Below are 12818 nucleotides of genomic sequence, written 5' to 3'. Positions count from 1 at the left end.
GTAAGAAAGGAGAGAAGCAGTGAGTGTGGCGTTACAGTACAGAGGGCAATGCGTCTCTACCCCTAGCCAACTCACATTGTCCCCCTCGGCCATCTGGCTTGCCAGATGCCTCATAACATTTAATTTCCACCTCTCCTCTCCCTTCCTATACAACATTGGGATCCTATACAACACTGGGATCCCATTAGTAAAACTGATGAAGGAATGTGGAAAAATTTTGTTGCAGGGACATAATTCATTCCCAGAGTTGCTTTAAATAATTCTGCTTTCCTGTCTGGTCAGATGAGATATTAATTGTTAACCCACAGAAACGTTATCATGTGGTGATCAACTTCCCCAATTGAATAATAAATTCACATTAAACATACAATATGAATTTTGACTGGCCGAATATTTAAGAGGGTTAATTTTATGGGCTCATGCAATCATTACACAAATGAGCATCTATTATTTAATGCCTGCGGGATATTTAAAAAACAGTTGGAGGTGATGGGGCCACTACATGGCTGTCTTACAGGGAAAAAAAATTTTCCTCATTACTTGATTTCTCACTACAATACCTTTATTTTATCAGCAGGTATACATATATACATAAAGAGAAAATACGTATAAGGTTATGCACATCCTAGGGTCATCAAACTAGAAAATCTCTCCTCGGCCTCTCCATCCTTCCACCTGAAATTCCCACTGAGCTGAATAGGTCTCAGCATAAGCAACAACATTGAAGTCCCTATGAGACCTGTTGTCACCCTTTTACCTAGTGGAAGCATCACTCCAATTTACCTACCTAAGTGATTCCACTTTACCCACTTAAGTCACTCCATTGTACCCACTAAGTGACTCCATTTTATCCACCTAAGTAACTCCATTTTAGCCAAATAAGTGACTCCATTGTATCCAACTAAGTGATTCCTGCCATCATCCCAACCCACACTCATGTGAGAATCTGAATGACTTGCCAGACTTGGCAAATCTGGTGCAGTCTGAAACCAAGTTAACACTGCCTGAATCCCTGACCTATCATATATAATGTTACAACCACAAATCCCTTCCCTTCCCACAGCTGCTTCAAATGGACTAGCTTCCCCCAAGTCACCACTTACATGACTGGGTGCAGGGCTTACTATAGGTTACAAGGTCCACTTTTGACTCTTGCACCCTTTTTACCAACAGTCATAACACCAGGTTACACAGATGAGATCGACAGTCAGTTTCACCCACCCACAGACAAGGGAAATACAGTAATGATTAACTCCAACAGTTTAGAAAGGATCGACACCCTTGTCTAGAGAAAAACAATTACAATGACAACTCATATAGGGTCAAGGTATAAAACCCCATTGGACTACTAACCTCATACCAAATCCACCCACATCCAGCATCGTGTTATAGCCTTTAGTCGAGTAATGTCGTTTGCAGCCTCCTGAATGGCAGGCTTTGTCAGGGTCTGAGGAGGGTGTAAAGTTCATTACATATCTCTTTACATAAGTCCTCTGTGGTTGAACAGCTTCAGCCAACAGTAGAATTTAACTCAAAACAAGTATGCAGACATGAATACTGACAGGTGCCCACAAACAGGAGGATAATTCACCTCTCACTGTACCACCAAGTACTCAGCAGTGCTGCTTCAGCACTGCTGAGGAGTCACATTCCAAATATGTGTATTACAAATAACTACACTCACTGGCAGACTATGTGGAGACTCCTAATGCTATTTAGATAAGCCTGGGCGTATGGTGAGTACTTACTCAGTTATCCCCTTAAGTTGCACTCTAAAAGGCTATAGCAGTACACAGATCCTTATGTGACTGTCTGGATTATCAGCACACTAATGGAGAGGCAATTGCTATTGTCAAAGTGTGATTCTATTTTATCATAGGTGTAAAAAATTAATTTCTTAGTTCAAGAGATAGAGGAGGGCTTAATGCATTAAAATAAAAATTTTACAGTGCAATCAAAAGCTTGCTCAGAAGAAAAAAAAAAAATGTAGAGAGGTACTTAAGCCTTTGTTGCTCTTATGCCATGTGTTTCAACTTTGTAGAATATTTGTAGTAAAAATATTATGGGAATACCATCAGTTCTACCTCTGATCTCAGCAGTTGTTTTAACTTTGCTTATGAAGTTTGAGCAGCTATGTAAGTGTGGTTTGTTTGCATAATTTTTAATAAGAACTGTTATACCAATAGAATGCAAATCTTTGTTGTTATATTTTTTCAGTGCCATGCTCAGACAAATATTTTATATAATTTACATAACCATAATAAAGCTCTGATTTTATTTATTCTGTTACAGAAAAAGATGGGAAGTTTCCATTTCTAGCTTCCATAAGATTATTTTTTGTTATATAAATTTCCTCACTGAGAAATTTTTCTATATTCTTGTAAATATTTTTATCAAGTGATTGAAAGAGTGATTCAGTGTTTGTTTGGAAGAAAAATTATTTGATATTTGTAAATTATTAAAATGACAGTGGGCATCATTAGTAAGCATGAGGACATGAGATTGGATAACATAATCTAGTCTTATCTCTGGAAAGCAAGATGATTGCAGTTTTTCACAGTTGCATTTCTTTAGTTGACAAGCTTAACCATTACCATAACACCATAGAGACAAGCTGCAGCCCCCCTGCATTGACAGTTCTATATTTGGCATCCAACCCTTCATTCTGTAATACTGTACCACCACATTAGTGTCAGTTTGTTCTTTTCATTACTATAATATGACAATATTTTTACCAACAGTTTTTTGTACTTGGTCAACTTATGGCTGAAATTCTCTCAGCTATACACCAGTAGCTGTTCTGTATTCATTGTTTAACCTCATCTTTTGGTAATGTGGTTGGGTTAGATGCAGGGTAATTTTTGCATCCCTTTATTTTTTTTGTGTCATGCATTAACTAATACTGGGACCCATGTAAAAAAAAACACCTGGCAATCAACAAAATTAGATTAATGATGAAAAAACAAGTCAAATTTAAGTAACATTCACCCTGATACCCCATCACCTCCACTTGGCCTTTAGCACAGTCCAGATCCATTGTGGCATGCTCTCACACAAGCTCCTGAAGTAATCCAAATTCATATCCTGGCAGCAGACACATGTGATGACCTCCTGCAGCTGTAGTACTGATGACACCTGTGCATCCTTCCCCTTCTCTTTCAGGACCTTTCAGGGTTTCTCAACCAGATTTAAATCCAGACTGTTGCCTGGCCATTTCATGATGGGGATATTCTTGTCATTGAGGAAGTCTTTCATTATTTTTAGAGGTGTGACAGGGAGCCACCATTGTGCATGAACACAGTGTTGCCATGAATGGCATAATAGTTGATCATGTGTTCCCTTAAGAACTTGGATATAGTGATCCCCATTCATGGTCACATTCTCAGACAAGAAGTGCAGTCCACCTCTTCCCACGTTACCAGTGAAACAATCCCAAATCATTATGGAAGCACTGTGCTTCACTGTTTTAATGGTGTACCTGGAGTCATAACGATGGCTGTACGAGTATTTGCTGGCACATTACACACTTTTTTAAAAAGTATCTAATAATTACTGTGTCTAATGCAGCTGTAGTACAAGTGCCAAGTCCTGTAAGCCTAGGTTTATAGGTGTGGAGTTGAAGCAGTGGTACACTAAGCACAAATATTGTTACTTATTACTAATAAAATTTCTCTCTCTCTCTCTCTCTCTCTCTCTCTCTCTCTCTCTCTCTCTCTCTCTCTCTCTCTCTCTCTCTCTCTCTCTCTCTCTCTCTCTCTCTCTCTCTCTCTCTCTCTTGTCCCTTATCTCTGACAGATAAAGGGGAGGGGAGGTGACAGGGAGGGAGGTTTGAGACAAGATGAAAAAGGAAGGGAAAGGAAAGGAAAAAGGAAAGGAAGGGAAAAAACTGAGGAAGGAGAGTACATAGGACAGGGAAATGGAGGAAGGGTAAAAGAAGAGGATGGGAGGATGGGGAGAAGGTAGAAAGAGTAACTATAAACAGCAAAGGTGAGAAGTGAGTGAAGAATTTAAGGGAGAGAGCAACTATTGAGAAATAAGTACAATGGAACCTTGGTTTTCGAACTTAATTTGTTCCTGAATGCCGTTTGAAATCTGAAATGTTAAAAAATGAAACTATTTTCTCCACAGGAATCAACGTAAAACAGATTAATCCGTTCTGAGACACTCATCCACCATGTCTTAGCAAGTAAAGACGGATGCTTCCACTACTAAGATGGCCACTCCACAACATCTCCAGCTTAGAACTGTTGTTTATCTAGAAAGGATGTATTGAATGAATTTAGTGACATGGAACTCATCAAAAGATATTGTTTAGACTATGCAGGTCTTTGTCACCAGTCTAGTGAGGGAAGACTTACAGAGTGACAGAGTAGCAACCTGCACACCACCAAAATGATGGTGATCATAACACTTAGACATCTTGCTGCTTGGAAAAGCTACTGGGAAAATGCAGTTGTGCAGTAGTGATGGGGTTGTGGGTCATAGAGAGAGCCACAGGAGGCTCCTGAGTGCCAAACCTTGTTTGTTTACATCAAAGTTCTTCAACTCCTTCAAACAGGATCACATTTAATTTATTTCAAAGATTGAATTACTGTCTTACCCCCTGTGTCTATCCTCCAAATATATTAAAACGAAGGAAATTTTTATAGAAACTATAAATTAGTAATAAATGGCTGCTTTTGCTACGTCTTGTAGTATTTGAAATCAAGTAACTTAGTTCAAAAACTGAATTATGATACAGCAACTGAAGCAATTATGAGTTAAATTTTTTGTTCGAAAACCAAGTTATTCAAAAAGGGAGACATTTGGTAACCGAGGTTCCAGTGTATTCTCTTTTTCTATTCCCCACTCCTTTTCATTTTTCCTCCATCCGTTCCCTTTGCATTTATACTCCTTCCATCCATTTTCACTCAATCATTCTCATTTTATTTAGCAATCCACAGGATTGTTCTCTCTCTCTCTCTCTCTCTCTCTCTCTCTCTCTCTCTCTCTCTCTCTCTCTCTCTCTCTCTCTCTCTCTCTCTCTCTCTCTCTCTCTCTCTCTCTCTCTCTCTCTCTCTCTGTGTGTGTGTGTGTGTATTTACCTAGTTGTATTTACCTAGTTGTATAGTACAGGGCCCGAGCCAAAGCTCAATTAGTCCTGTCTCCATACCCGAATTTATCTAATCTCTCTTTAAACATGTGCACACTCTTTGCCGCAACCACTTCTTCTTTTAAGTTATTCCATATTTCAACCGTTCGATGTGGAAAGCTGTATTTTTTTATATCTCCCAAACAATGACTCTTCTTTAATTTCTTCACATGTCCCCTTGTACATCTATCTCCTTCCTCCACTTTTACAACTAGGTCATCTCTGTCTATCTTCTCCATGTTGTTTATTAATTTGAACATTGTTATCAGGTCTCCTCTTTCCCTTCTTTCTTGCAGTGTTGGTAATCCAATTTCTTCCAGTCTTTCCTCGTAAATTAGGTCTTCCAATTCAGGTATCATTTTCGTAGCTGTTCTTTGTATCCTTTCCAATTTCCTTATATCTTTCTTCTTGTGTGGAGACCATACCACTGCTGCGTATTCCAGTTTGGGGCGTATCATGTGTGTTATAATTTTCTTCATCATTTCTTTGTCTAGGTAATTAAATGCCACCCTGATATTTGCTAGCAAATTATATGTAGAGCCAAATATTCCATTGATGTGTTTTTCTGGTGATAGCGTGTCTTGAATTATTACTCCCAAGTCTTTTTCTTCTTTGCTCTTTGGTATTGTGATTCCTCCCATCTTATACTCCCATGAAGGTCTCCTTTTACTTCTTCCCACCTCCATTACATGGCACTTTATATTAAATTCTAATTTCCATCGTTTACTCCATTCATAAATTCTATCAATATCCCTCTGTAGTTCCTCACAATCCTCTTGGTTCTTTATTACTTTCATCAATTTTGCATCATCTGCAGACATATTAATGTAGCTATTTAAACCCACCGTCATATCATTTATATAGACCTGAAACATTATAGGTGCCAACACAGACCCTTGTGGTACTCCGCTTGTTACTTCGCACCAACTTGATTTATTATCTCTGATTACTGTACTCATTTCCCTACCTTGGAGATAATCCTTCATCCACTTAAGTATTTTTCCTTTTAGCCCTCCTTGATGTTCCAGTTTCCATATGAGACTTTTATGTGGAACTGTATCAAAAGCTTTTTCAGATCTAAATAGACTGCATCAACCCAACCACCTCTCTCTTGTAGTTTATCTATTACTCTTGTATAAAAGCTCAGTAAGTTTGTTACGCAAGATCTCTCTCTCCTGAAACCGAATTGTTTTTCTGTTATTATATTTTCTTGTTCAAGATATTGCACCCATCTGTTTTTAATGACTATTTCACAGAGTTTACTTACAATACTCGTGAGTGAGACTGGTCTGTAATTCAGTGGTTCCATTTTATTGCCTCCTTTGTATAGCGGTACTATATTTGTTCTCTTCCATTCCTTTGGTACTTTTCCCACCTTCAAAGAATAGTTAATTATCTCCCATATTGGTTCTTCCAATTCCTCTCTACATTCTTTCAATATCCATCCATTTACTTCGTCTGGTCCCATCACCTTCCTAGTATCTAGCTCTTCCAGTAGTCTTTTAATTTCTTTTCTTTCCACTTGTATGTTTTCTATTCCTTTCTGTTGTTCCTCATCTCCCAGTGATGCAAAGACAGTTTCTCTTGTAAATACAGACTTAAAGCTTTTATTCAGTATCTCAGCCATCTCGTGTGGTTTCATAAATTTCTCCATTTTCTTCAGCTTTGTAATGGTATCTCTATGCTTTATTTTTCCATTTACATATGTATAGAAAAGTTTGGGTTCTTTTTTACACTTTCCAACTACATCTCTTTCAAAATTTCTTTCTTCTTCTCTTCTTATTTTAACATGATCATTTCTAGCTGTCCTGTATTCTTCTCTATTTATCTCATTCCATTGTTTCCTCATTTTTTTTCCATGCCCTCTCCTTCTTCTTTTTTTGCCTCTGCACACTTTGCATTAAACCACACTTTCTTATTTTCTTTTACCTTATATCTTGGCATATATCTTTCAACACCTTCTCTAAACTTGCTTAAAAAAACTTCATATTTTTTCTGCACCTCCATACCTCTTAATAAATTACTCCAATCAAGCTCCCCGTAGAATTTCTTTAACCCTGTAAAGTCTGCCTTAGCATAATTTTTTCTCTCATTTTTATATTCCTCATTGAATTTTGGCACTTCTTCTTTGATCTATATCTCTATCTTCACATGATCACTTTTTCCCACTGGACACAAATATTCTATACTTGGTTCATTTTCTGGCTTTTTTGTAAAAACCAAGTCTAGTAGCGATGGTTCATCTTCCCCTTTGTACCTAGTATTTTCTTTCACCCATTGATCCATCGTGTTTACCATCATAGTCTGTAAAAATTCTTCACTCCATGTACTGGCAATCCCTGTCACCTCCATCTCCCCCCAGTTTATCTCCTTGCTATTAAAATCTCCTACTAGTAACACCTTGTTTCTTATCTTTAGCATGTCATCTATACTTTTTATGAACTCACTTTCCATGTGCTGTAAGTCCCCCAAGTGTTGGTCTTTGGAGGCATGTATGCAACAATAATTTTTCTGTTTTCTTGTCCTTGGATCTTGATCTCCACACTCAATGTTTCTGACCTCCCTTCACCATATTCCACTGTTTCTATCAAGATGTTTTTTCTTACTAGAATCATCACTCCTCCTCCTCCCTTATTCTTTCTGTCTCTTCTCCATGTGTTATATCCTTCTTCTTCAAATTCAACATTAATCTCCCTTGTTAGTTTTGTTTCCGTAATGCATTCCACTTCTGGTTTCTTTTCATGTAAATAATCTCTTAGTTCCCTTAGGCTGGACACTGATCCATCTGTGTTTGTATACATAACTTTAATTTTATTTATTGTGGACCCATTTCTTTTGTGTTCTCTCTTTGTTGTCTTACTTCTTGCCCCACATTCTTTAACCACCATTTCCTCATTTTCATGTCTATCACTCTCCATATATACCTTTCTGCCTGTTCCTATGTTCTCTCTTCGTTTTTTGTCTTGGCCTCCTCTTTTAACTCTTTCACCTTGTTTCTTTCCTCCTCATTCATTTCTCTTCTTATATATATATCCTTCATACCCTCTAGCTTTCTTAACAAACTCGTTCTTCTCAAGATGTATTCGGCTGCTGCTTGGGTATTAAGACTTATTTTCATGGGACGTTTCCCCCCTTCTGAATATTTCCCAATCCTGTACACTTCTTCTATTTGTATAGCCGTTTCATCTCCTTCTACAATTTTCCCAATGATTTCTTTTGCTCTTTGTAATTCTTCTCTTTCTCTTAGAACTTTATTTGATATGGTCTTCTCTTTATCCCCAAACACCATCAGGCACATCTTTTTTTGTACTGTATCCCTTACTATGTTATCTTTTTCCTTAATGATTTTCACTACTTTTTTCACCATCTCTTTATCATGTTCTTCTTGCTGTTTTCTTATTATTTCTGTCATATCTATCTTCTCTTGTTCTCTCTCTTCTTTCCAACTTTTCACTTCCTTTTCAACTAAGCCTTTTACTTCACTCTGGATTTTGCCTTCATCTATCCTAACTTCTTTCTTCTCCACCATGCTCCTTAACTTTCCATTTTCTTTTTTGAGTTCTTGTATTTCTTCACTGTACTTCACATTTAAATCCACTATCTTTTCTACTTCCTCTCTCAGTTTCTTGTTTTCCCTTTCTCTTCTTAACTCCCTTCCTTTCAACTCGCTCTTCAACAATGTCATTCATGTCTTTAAGTGTGTGTGTGTGTGTGTGTGTGTGTGTGTGTGTGTGTGTGTGTGTGTGTGTGTGTGTGTGTTTTTACCTAGATGTGTTTTACAGGAAAAGAGCTATGCTCGTGCTGTCCTGTCTCCATATCTATAAGCATCCAGCTTAACTTTAAATTCATGAATATTTTTTGCTTGTACCACTGTTTCATCTAAGTTCCATATTTCTATGCTTCTGTTTTGGGAAACCATATTTCTTGACATCTCTTCTACTTGCTGTTTTCTTCAACTTCACTCCATGTCCTCTTGTATCTCTTGAGTCCCACACAAATAAGTCTTCTTTGTCAACTTGATCCTTACCCTTTAAAGCTCTGTATATAACAATCAGGTCTCCTCTTTCTCTTCTCTCTTGTAATGATGGAAGCTTCAATCTCCTTAATCTTTCTTCATAGGTTAAATCTCTCAAACTTGGTACCAATTTGGTTGCAGCTGTTTGGATCCTTTCTATTTTCCTTATTTCCTTTTTATTATGGAGTGACCAAACAATTGTGGCATATTCCAGTTTTGGTCAAATCACATATTCCATCAACTTTTTCATCATCTCTTCATCCATGTAAGCAAATGCCCCTTTCATCTTTCTTAGTAACTAATAGGTTTTCTCAGCTATTTTGTTTACATGTTTTTATGTAATTAATTCATTCCCAAGACTTTTTCTTCTTTGGTTTTCTTAATTTCCACTTCTCCCATGGTGTAGGAACTTGTCAATCTTCTTTTGCTTTTTCCTAATTCCATCACCTTGCATTTCTTTGCATTGAATTCCATTTCCCATTTCTTACTCCATTTATATATCTTATTTAGATCTTTCTGTAATATTTCACAATCCATATTGTTTTCCACTCTTTTCAATAATTTTGCATCGTCTGCAAACAGACTTATATAATTGTCAGCCTCATTCACCATATCGTTGACATACACCAGAAACATTACGGGGGCCAAGACTGTCCCCTGTGGTACTCCACTTATAACACACACACACACACACACACACACACTTTTAGATGTGATGGTACTGCACAGCCACAGTACTGCATCACACCAGATATGAGGACAAAACACACACACTTTTAGAGATTTTGGTGAAACTTTTGCTGTTGCCTTAGACCAGGAGTTATCAACCTTTTGCAAGCTGGGACCCACCAAAGCTGGTTCAATGCAGTTGGGGTCCTCCTCCTTGCACCACCCATTCAACCCCCTCCCCAACTATGCCACCATAGATTAATAGAATCAGATAGATAGATAAAATAAATAGATAGATAGATCGGTAGCTGCATCTCTTTTGTACTAATAGCCAGTGAGTCCTTGATTTTTCATGATTTTTTCCCTCCTGTCCTATACTAGCACCCCCCCACCCCGAGAGAGGGTCCACCCAGATTGAGAACCACTGCCTTAGACATATCAAAAGCTTTTGATACAGTCTGGTACAAAGTTTTGATTTCCAAACTACCCTCCTACTGCTTCTATCTTTCTCTCTGTAATTTCATCTTAAGTTTCCTCTCTGACCATTCTGTTGCTGCTGTAGTAGACAGTCACTGTTCTTCTCCAAAGTCTATTAACAGTGGTGTTCCTCAGGGTTCTGTCCTGTCACCCACCCTCTTCCTGTTATTCATCAATGATCTAAACCAAACTTCTTATCCTATCCACTCCTATGCTGATGATACCACACTGCACTTTTCTACATCATTTCATAGATCTCCAACCCTTCAGGAAGTAAACAGCTCACACAGGGAAGCCACAGAACACCTGACTTCAGATCTCTTTAAAATTTCTGATTGAGGCAGAGCAAACTCAGTATTGTTCAGTGCCTCAAAAACTCAATTCCTCCATCTATCAACTCGACACAACCTTCCAGACAACTATCCTCTCACCTTCAATGACACTCAACTGTCCCCCTCTTCTACACTGAACATCCTTGGTCTGTCCTTCACTTATAATCTAAACTGGAAACTTCACATCTCTTCTCTAGCTAAAACAGCATCTATGAAGTTAGGCATTCTGAGTCATCTCTGCCTGTTTTCTCAGCCCTCACCAGCTGTTAATTCTGTACAGGCCTTATTTATTCACGTATGGAGTTTTCTTTACATGTATTGGGGGATTTCCACTTATACTGCTCTTCTAGACAGGGTAGAATCAAAAGCTTTTCATCTTATCAACTCCTCTTCTCCAACTGACTGTCTTCAGCCTCTTTCTCATTGCTGCAATGTTGCATCTCTTGCTATCTTCTACCTATATTTTCACACTAACTGCTCTTCTGATCTTGCAAATTGCATGCCCCCCTCTTGTGGCTTCTGAATCATTCCTTTCTCTGGTAAACTCTGGAACTTCCTGTCTCCTTTTATATTTCCTCCTTCCTATGATATATATATATATATATATATATATATATATATATATATATATATATATATATATATATATATATATATATATATATATATATATATATATATATATATATATATATATATATATATATATATATATATATATATATATATATATATATATATATATATATAAACAAAAAACACACACACTTCAATTTTTTCAATAAATTTATGATGAAACTAAAAATTTTTTCTAGAAAACATCCCTGTAAAATAGGTGTGCATCTTATGCATAGGTGCATTTAATATGCTGGTAAATATGGTACATTTGAGGGGGACACCTTGCATACAGTCTGTGGGATATCACAACTTTGAAAATTGCTCTCATTGGACCAGAGAAACCTTCTGCCAGTCTACTACTGACTAGTTCTTGTGCTCTTTAGCAAAAGCAAGCTTCTTACACAGCCTGGTGTCAGTCAGTAGGGGGTTTGCGTGCCACCACACGACTCAGTATGCCAAGCTGATGCCAAGCTCATCCCACAATCAACTCCTCTTTCAAATGGCCCCATCTGGAAGTCTGTAGGTGCCATGATAATGGAAATATCACGAGTTGAACGAGGTGGTGTCAGCATACATGGAGCATGGCTCAGCTCATGCGTCAGATCAGCTCACCCCACCCGTGGCTTGGAGATAAAGAAAACAGGTGCTCTGCAATTTTTCATGCACCTGATACTCAGGCAATTTCTCTGCCCCCACGCATTACAGTGTCTGATCATGTGGTTAGGTGACCATACCAGACTGGTTATGCCCTGCAGGGAAGGTAAGGAAATGCAGGGGCAAGCGAGCCGAATCGGCACCAGAATCTTATTCCTGAGAACTGGCCATGACAGAGGCTATCTGCAGACTGACAACCCTTGCTGTCTGACTTGAAACCAGTGTAGTCATAGCCCAGGCTAGCAAAATCAGGCAAAAAATAGCATAATAATGTCCCAAGTCCTTTAGCAGCTGGATGTCAATCGATGTCCCTGGTCCTATAGGGATTAAAGGAGGGATAACTGAGATAAACTGTCTCATTGCTAATACAGTATAGTATTAACAAAAAGATCTGCTGCCCAGGTGAAAGCAGCATGATATGGTAAATTGTGCTTATTGTATTCCTGAGAGTAATAAATAAGATGTAAAGTTCTGGCACCTGCATGATGTCGTGACAAACATACACTCAACAGGGATGGTCATGTGTTATTTTTTGTTGCTTACAAACTTTACATTTTTGCAATTATGGCTAGGTTTTATGATTTTGCAAAAAATAATACAGATAATTGGTCTGAAGGATGCAGGACATGAAATAAAAAAAATAAGCCTAGTAGTGTTGACAGTAAAGCAGTAGGGTTTGTAATCAGTGGGAAAGTGATGGTTCTCTACCCATTCTCAAGGGAACTGTGAAATAGCAGGGCAACAGAAGGCAAGAAAAATATAAGCAACGATTCATTAACATGAAACAACTTAACTCATAAGAAAAAAAAAAAAAAAACAAAGGAAACTACTGAACACATAAAAGGGGTAAGAACAATTAAAAACAAAAAATGGATAACCAACGAACACATGAAAGACATGAAAGACATAAAAGAAATAAAAG

The 12818-nt window shown here is 37.8% G+C and overlaps 1 protein-coding gene across 5 annotated transcripts in view; it reads left to right on the top strand.

The window, feature by feature from the left end:
• LOC135116171 (uncharacterized) overlaps window positions 1–12818 on the top strand; it is a 128096-nt gene that overhangs the window by 93417 nt on the left and 21861 nt on the right. The gene's annotated exons all lie outside the window — the stretch shown is intronic.

Source organism: Scylla paramamosain, chromosome 30 (genome assembly GCF_035594125.1).
Source record: "Scylla paramamosain isolate STU-SP2022 chromosome 30, ASM3559412v1, whole genome shotgun sequence".
In the NCBI taxonomy this organism is placed as follows: Eukaryota; Metazoa; Arthropoda; class Malacostraca; order Decapoda; family Portunidae; genus Scylla; species Scylla paramamosain.
The sequence above is the reverse complement of the archived record's forward strand: the minus strand, read 5'-3'. Positions and strand labels throughout refer to the sequence as shown.